General features: G+C 44.7%; 1 long non-coding RNA gene across 1 annotated transcript; it reads left to right on the top strand.

Annotated features, from left to right (window-relative positions):
- The first annotated feature begins 1,844 nt into the window (after positions 1–1,844).
- Positions 1,845–8,236, top strand: LOC103674336. The gene is made up of 2 exons (XR_571605.2): positions 1,845–1,979; positions 7,959–8,236. It is a non-coding gene; the product is annotated as an uncharacterized LOC103674336 (long non-coding RNA).
- The last annotated feature ends 230 nt before the right edge of the window (positions 8,237–8,466 follow it).

Here is an 8,466-nt window from a genome sequence, read left to right as displayed (position 1 = left end):
GGCTGAGTGCCCAGGTTCAGCGTGGAGGAAACTCTGGGACCTGCGGGAGGCTCTACCAGCTGAACAGCAAGCCGATGCCTTCTAAATTCACATCTTTGATGTTTTCTGAAGAAAACCAGATGCGAGCTGGCTGCTAATTGCTTCCTCCTCAGGCACTTAACTGGCTGTATGACCTTGGGCAAGTTAGTTCACCTTTCTGGATCTCATTTCCCTATTTGCCCCCTGGAGGGCCGCTGTGAGAACTTACCCAGAGAATGCGCAATCATGGGAGATGAAGAAAAACAACGAGAACTAACATCTCAGAGCCTGAAGGAGGGCATAGATGCCTGGTGACTGAACCAGGACCAGAATCAATGTCCCAGGACTGGGTTTCGGTCTTACTTATTTCTATCCTGTGGGAATAGCACAGTGCCTGGCACAGAGCAAGACACAACACACAATTAAAAAACATATATTATCGACATTTGTATTTCACATTAGCAGATTTTTAAAAGCATAATACTCAATGTTGGCAAGGATAGAGAGAGGATCACTTTTATCCCACTGCTGATGGGATGAAATTGGCACAAATTCTAAGGAAAATTAACATGATGACTAAGAACCACCTGAGTCAGCCCATTCCACTTCCGGGAATCGATTGTGAGAAAATAATGAGAGGTTCTCCTAAAGATTTAGGTACTGGTATGTTCATCCTGGCTTCATGTACAACGGGGAAATATTGGGTCCAAAATTAGGAGAATGAATAGATAAACTAAGATTTGTTAGGAAGAAAAAATATTAAATGATGTTTTTGAAGAGCATCTAATAATATGGAGAAATGTTCATGAAAATATAGTAGGGGGAAAGGTATATATTTATATCCATTAGGAAAACTTTCAATTCTCCATGGTGGTCACTGAGAAAGAGTCTCTTATACAATCAGCAGAATGAAAAGGCAACTTACAGAATATAATATTTGTAAATCATATCCAGTATATATGAAGAACTCCTACAATCAACAACAACAAAAAACTGGGGTTCCTGGGTGGCTCAGTCAGTTAAGCATCTGCCTTTGGCTCAGGTCATGATCTCAGGGTCCTGGGTTCAAGCCCTGCATTGGGCTCCCTGCTCAGTGGGGAGTCTGTTTCTCCCTCTGCCCCTGCCCCTCCCTGACTCATGCACACGCACTCTCTCTTCCTCTCTCTCTCACTCAAATAAAGAAATAAAATCTTTAAAAACAACAACAAAAAACTAACTTGATTAAAAAATAGGCAAAGGACTTAAATAGACATTTCTCTAAAGAAGATCTACAAACAGTGAATAAACATATGAAAAGAAGCTCAGTATCACTAATCATTAGGGGAAATGCAGATCCAAACCACAACGAGATCCTACCTCACACCTGTTAGGACGGCTATTTCCAGAAAACAGAAAATGCCGAGTGTTGGTCAGGACGTGCAGAAAGTGGAACACTCGTGCACTGTTTGTGGGGATGTACAATGGTGCAATGACTGTGGAAAACAGTATAGCGGTTCCTCAAAATACTAAAAATAGAGTTATCATATGATCCAGAAATTTGACTCCTGAATATATACCCAAAAGAACTGAAAGCAGGGTCCCAAAGATATATCTGTATACCCATGTTCATAGCAGCATTATTCACAATAGTTTAAAGGTGGACTCAATCCAAGTGTCCATTGGATGGATAAACAAAATGTGATATAAACATGCAATGGAATATTACTCAGCTTTAAAAGGGAAGGAAATCAGGGGCACGTGCCTGGCTCAGTCAGCAAAGCATGCGACTCTTGATCTCAGGGTTGTGAGTTCAAGCCCCAGGGTGGGCATAAAGCTTTCAAATAAGTAAGTAAATACAATACAATACAATACAATACAATACAATACAATACAATAAAAAGGAAAGAAATTCTGACACATCCTACAGCATGGATGAACCTTGAGGACATGACGCTAAAATGAGGCAAGCAAGACATAAGAAGGTAAGTACTGTATGATCCCAAGTACGGGAGGTACTTAAAGTAGTCAAAATACGGAGACAGACCACAGGGTGGTGGTTGCCAAGGGCTGGGGGCCGGGAGTCATGAGGAGTTGCTGCTCACTGAGTAGATAAACTGTGGCACATCCTGACAATGGAATATGTTTCCCCACTAAAAAGAAATGAGCTTTTAAGCCATGAAAAGACATGGAGGAAACTTACTACTAAGTGAAGAAGCCAAACTGAAAAGACTGTGTACTGTATGATTCCAACTGTATGACATTCTGGAAAAGGCAGAAGTATGGAGACGGTAAAAAGATCCGTGGTTGCCAGGAGTTGGGTACAGGAAGGGATGAAAAGGCACAGCGCAGAGGATTTTTAGGGCAGTGAAGCTTCTCGGCATGATACCATAAGGACGGATGTGTCCCAATGCATAGAGTGTCCAATACCAAGAGTCAACCTTACTGTAAACTTCTATAGTCTCTGGGTGACGATGATGTGTCAATGGAGGTTCATGAATCGTAACAAAGGTACAGCTCTGGTGGGGGATGTTGATAATACGGGAGGCCACGCATGTGGGGAGAGACAAAGAGTATGTGGGGAAACTCTGTACCTTCCCCTCAGTTTTGCTCTAAACGTAAAACTGCTCTAAAAGAGTAAAGTCTCTTAAAGAAAGAACCTAGGTAGGCGTCGTGATCTTACTGCAATCTGTCAGTAGCAATCCCACCATCCCGGTGCTGGCGATCACAGTTCCTGGGGTGGCCACCATCCGGAGGGTCATGAGGATCCATCAGGACACGATTGCTTCCCTTTCCTTCCCCTAAGCAGCAAGGTCACCTCTGCTGCTGCTCACAACCAGACCCAGTCCCTGCATCAAGCTGGCATCTGACCCAGGATAGCCAAACACCCGTCAGGAAATGTTCACTTAAACAACTGTGGGCAGGAGTGAGTGTAGGAATAACAAGGCACCTGAAGGTGGCTAAGATGTGGAGTGAGCACTGAGCTAAGACTCTGGAAGCACAGGGAGTCTTGGCTATACCAGTTCTGTGTGGCCTTGGGCAGGTCGCTTTCCCTCTCTGAGCTTCAGTTTCTTCATCCACGAACTGGACGTGACTCCTGCCGGATGACCTCACAGAATTCCTACAGGAGAGTTGATAACGAAGTGCTCTGGTAAAATGCTTCATTACTTCATGGCCAGATGGGAGAAGCATGGTGATTATTCTAAAGGGCAACTAAAGGTTCCGCGTGAGGACTGGGGAGCGCGGCGTAAGGGAGAATCTGCAGGTGTGGAGCCGGGCAGATCTGGGTGTGGATCTCAGCTCCGTCACTGATGCTGTGCGGTCTTGGACAAGACACCCAATCTCGGGGCGCCTGGGTGGCACAGCGGTTAAGCGTCTGCCTTCGGCTCAGGGCGTGATCCCAGCGTTATGGGATCGAGCCCCACATCAGGCTCCTCCGCTATGAGCCTGCTTCTTCCTCTCCCACTCCCCCTGCTTGTGTTCCCTCTCTCGCTGGCTGTCTCTCTGTCAAATAAATAAATAAAATCTTAAAAAAAAAAAAAAGACACCCAATCTCTCACAGCCAGCAAGTGTGTGAGGCCCAAGGAACACAGTGTGGCATCAAAGTTTATGAGCTGAAGAGTCAGACCTGGACTCAAGACCCCTCTGCCATTTATCAGCTATGTGTGATCTTTCGGCTCTTCCCGAAGGGCGTCGGAAGGAAAGAAATTCAAAGACATATTTTTGACCAGTAGGAAAGTGGGATCAGGGATGAAATAAGAGCAAATGGGATGGGAAGACAGGTAATCTACAGATACAAGGTGGTGGCCTATGGTAAGGAGACAAAGTGGAAGGCCACTGGGAGAGCTGAGAGTCCCAGAAGAGACATTTATGAAGCACTTACAATGAGTCAAGAACGTCAATCCTTACGATTCCCTAGTACGAAGGTACTAGTACATCGGCGCCCTACAGATGGGCAAACTGGCCAAGGGGGCATAGTTACCAGCTGAGCCTGGAGCCCACAGTCCCCCGACGCACACAGCCAGGTGGCCCATGCAGGCCCTTCGCTCTCTCACGTCCTCTGCAGGTAATAGGTGTGTCTCTAGGGCAGCAAGATTTAAAAAAACATTCTATTTCCCCCTTCCCCAGAGGCTCCCTGACTTGTGGATAGGAGACACAAATTCTACTCTGATTTGAGGGAAGGCCTGTGGAAGCACATTCAGTGGCTGGCAAACCATGATAATTCTCAGTTATCCCTGTCCCACCCCTGCAGACCTGCCCTACCCACACCTGCTGGATGGCTCCTCACCTCCGGGACGAACAGGCCGGAGGCTCTTCCTGCCGATGTGGACCCACCTTGCTGTTGGACGTGTTTCTCTTCTCTGTCTGACGGGGCTCCACCAGCTCACAGGCCTCTCTGTGCCTTTGTTCTAGGGTTCTTCCTGCCTGGAATGCCCTCTCCCGCAGACCCCTCACACACACACACACACACACACACACACACACACACACACACACAGGCACCGCACATCTCTGTCCCTATCCATTCATCACCTCCACCTGGACATAGGAATATGCTGCACGTTCTAGCACCTAAGAAGAAAACGGGAACAATTAAACAATCAAAATAATTAAATTATAATTAAATTAAATTTAAACAGTTACATTAAAAAAATTTTTTTAAGATTTTATTTATTTATGTGACAGAGAGACAGCCAGCGAGAGAGGGAACACAACAGGGGGAGTGGGAGAGGAAGAGCAGGCTCCCAGCGGAGGAGCCCGATGTGGGACTCGATCCCCGAACGCCAGGATCACGCCCTGAGCCGAAGGCAGATGCCCAACGACTGCGCTACCCAGGTGCCCCTAAACAGTTAAATTAAAATTAAAACAAAGTCCCCTAATGTACTGTATGGTGACTAACATAATATAATAAAAAATCATTATTAAAAAAAAAAAAAGTCCCCTAAACTTTGGAATGTACCTCAAAAACCCTTATTGAAGATCACCTTCATAGGCAGGCTTGGGTCAGTGGACGAGAGCCAGAGAGGCCCTCGCAGTGTGTTTATTTACTGCACTCATTTAGCACTGCGTATAAATATTTTTCTTTCTTTGGTTCGTTGCTCCTTCTTCCCTCCCTCTCTCTCTCTCTCTTTTCTTGTCTTTTTTCTTTTCTTCTTTTTTTTCTTTCTTTCTTTCCTTCTCCCTCCCTCTCTTTCTTTTCTTTCTTTCTTTCTCCTTCTCTCTCTCTCTCTTTTTTCTTTTCTTTCTTTCTTTCTTTCTTTCTTTCTTTCTTTCTTTCTATTTACAGCACTGCATTTATTGGCTGCTTCCTATCTGCCAGGCACTGTGGTAAGCACTTTACAGTCTATCTTTCTTATCACATATCTATCTCTTTAAGAGGAAGGACCTATTATTATCCCCACCTTACAGACGACAACTAACGCTAGAGTGATTACCAAATGAATAAGGGGCAGAGCCACAGTCAAAGTCTGTTCTAACCCAACTTGAAAGCCCGCTACTTTGGCCTTTTCTGGACTCACAAACTGGTGGATCACAGGCAGCATCTGCCTGCAGTTGGGTTTAATTTGGCCAACTCAACGTTTTATAAAGAATTAATTGCCAATATTTAAAAACCAGATTTCCCATATACATCGGGATATCCAGCTTCTCTTGAAATACCCAAGGACTTGGCCATACTGGACCTGGGTTTCCATGCGGCAATCATTAGCTAGAGGGAGTAACAGTTGCCCCAGATACAACCAATGTGTGTGTTCCACTTGGTCATATGCTCCCCAGCCCCCCACAGACCCACCTCATCCATTTATATTGCCTGTCTGGCTCCTGGAAGCATTTGAGTTTATGACTCCTGGGTTCACACCTTCTGGTAGCTGGGTTTGCCTTGGGATATTGTGAGCTCCCCATCACCAGAGGTGTGCAAACTGAGGCTAGCTGGCTACTCAGTNAGGATTTTAAGAGCCAATTAGGGAATTGGGTCAAATAACGTATAGTCCCTTCTAGCCCTGCAGTGCCAAATATTTACTTAAGACTTTGAGACATATATTGTTAGGAACTAATTTCCCCTCCGGTCTCAACTTACTGTTTCAACTTTCCCTTCACCTTGGTTTCTGATCTATTTTTATATTTCGATCACATGATTATGCTGTATGAATTCTTATAAGCTTCCTCAAATCCTTTTTGGAACAAGGCATGGGGAACAGATAAATCTATAATAAATATTTACATAAAGGGTTTGGTTCCAGGAATAGAAAAGAAACAACAACAAAAAAGAATTGTAAGTGGTATAACCTGTATAGCTTGTAAGTTGTGTGAGTTGTAACTGCCAAGTTGTCTCAGTTTCTCTGAAATTCTCAAGCTCAAGGACATAAAGAGCAGAAGGACCTAAGAGTCTGGATGCTGCAGTTATGAGTTTGTGCTTAGGTATTCCCAGGAAAGGGAGCCTCAGGAAAGGCAGCCTCGAAGTTTTACTTCCCACTTTTTACCTGAAATAGACTTTAAAATTATAAAACCGCGGGCGGAGCACCTGGGTGGCTCAGCTGGTTAAGGGCCTAGCTCTTAATTTTGGTTCAGGTCATGATCTCAGGGATGTAGAATCAAGCCCCACATCCGGCTCTGCACTCAGTGGGGAGTCTGCTTGGGCTTCTCTCCCTCTCCCTCTGCCCCTCTCCCTGCTCACATGCATGCACTCTCTCTCTCTCAAATAAATACACAAATCTTTAAAATTATAAAACTAACTGTGGCAGGGTTGTTGTTTTTTTTTCACTGCATATTTGTTGACACTCCTCCTATTGAGAGAGGGAATCTACGTCCTCTTTCCTCAATTCTGAGTGGGCTCGTGGATGATTTAACCAGTAAAATATGGCAGAAGTTACACCATGTGACTTCTGAGACTGGGTCATAAGAGACACACAGCTTTGCCTGGTTCTCTTAAAATATCTTCTCTCCAGATGCTTCCTTCAAGGACATTTTTTTCTGGAGCACAGTTTCCATTCCATGAGGAATCTCAAGCCACACCGAGAGGGCATCTGTAGGTATTCTGAACAGTGACCCTATCTGAGTCCAGGTGCCACAAATGAAGTCACCTCCCACTGTCACAGTCTTCCAGCTTTGGAGCTGAAACAAACCAGTGCTGCCGTGCCTTATCCGAATCTCCAACTCCTAGGATCTGTGAGCAGAATACGAGGATCGTTGTTTTATATCACTAAGTTTGGGGTGGTTTGCTCTCCAGCAACAGAAAATTGGAATAGTAACCCAATGATCCAAACCATAAAGAAAAATATGTGTAAAAGTGGTTAAGTTCCATTTCATGACATTTCATGTCATGTCAATCCCCAGAGGTAACGCTGTTAGCAGTTTTAAGCGTATCCTCCCAGAACTTTTTCTATACATTTACATATGGATGTCTAAAAGAAATACATAGGTTTTGTGTTTCTTTTTTCTAAGATTATATAAAAAGGCAACTTGCTTTTTTCTCAATAACAAAGTCTCAGTGATCTCTTTAAATTTACAAAAGAACTTGAATTGGTAGTGATCCATTCACATGCTGTGGTAGCCAGTTTCCAAGGTCACCCTCAGTGACCTCCCCCACCCCACTATATACAAATCCTTGTATAGTCCCCTCCCATACTGAACTGCAATGGCTTGTATGACCAAAAGAATACGGCTGAAATGTCTGCTGTGTGCCACATCTAAGATTAGGTTCTAAAAGGCACTGCAGGAGGGTGCCTGGGTGGCTCAGTCGGTTAAGCGTCTGCCTTCAGCTCAGGTCATGATCCCAGGGTCCTGGGATCCAGTCCCACATCGGGATCCCTGCTCAGCGGGGTGTCTGCTTCTCCCTCTGCCTGCCGCTCCACCTGCTCTTGCTCTCTCTGTCTCTCAAATAAATAAATAACATCTGTAAAAAATAATAATAATAAAAATAAAAGGCACTGCAGCTTTGGCTTAGTCTCTTGCTCTCTCTCTTTTAGATCTTTTGTTCTGGAGAAAACAGAACTGCCATATCACAAGCAGCCCTGTGGAGAGGCCCACATGGGGAATAACTGAAGCCTCTTGCCAACAGCCACGTGGACGAGCCGCCTTGGACGTAGGCCCTCCAGCCCCAGACAAGCCTTCGCATGAGTGCAACCCTGGTCGACATCTTGGCTCAACCTCACGAAGGACCCTGAACCGGAACCACCCGGCAAAGCGGATCCCAGATTCCTGACTCTCAGAAACTGCATGAAGTAATAAATGTTCATCGTTTTAAGTTTCTGAATTTAGTCAATTACTGAATAATTTATTTACAACAATATATAACTATATGTGGGTCAAGTTTTTAAAAAATATAAAAAAGGATGTAGCAAAAGCTCTTTGTCACTCTGACCTCTAAACTCTCACCTGGTCCACCATCCTCTCCCCGTACCCCTACTCAACTTAGAGTAAGCCCTTGGGAAATGTTAGATTTGTTATCTTGGGTACGGAGCAGGCACGCCCTTG

Source organism: Ursus maritimus, unplaced genomic scaffold, assembly GCF_017311325.1.
Source record: "Ursus maritimus isolate PB19 unplaced genomic scaffold, ASM1731132v1 scaffold_22, whole genome shotgun sequence".
Classification (NCBI taxonomy): domain Eukaryota; kingdom Metazoa; phylum Chordata; class Mammalia; order Carnivora; family Ursidae; genus Ursus; species Ursus maritimus.
This window is presented reverse-complemented; position numbering and strand designations above follow the sequence as displayed.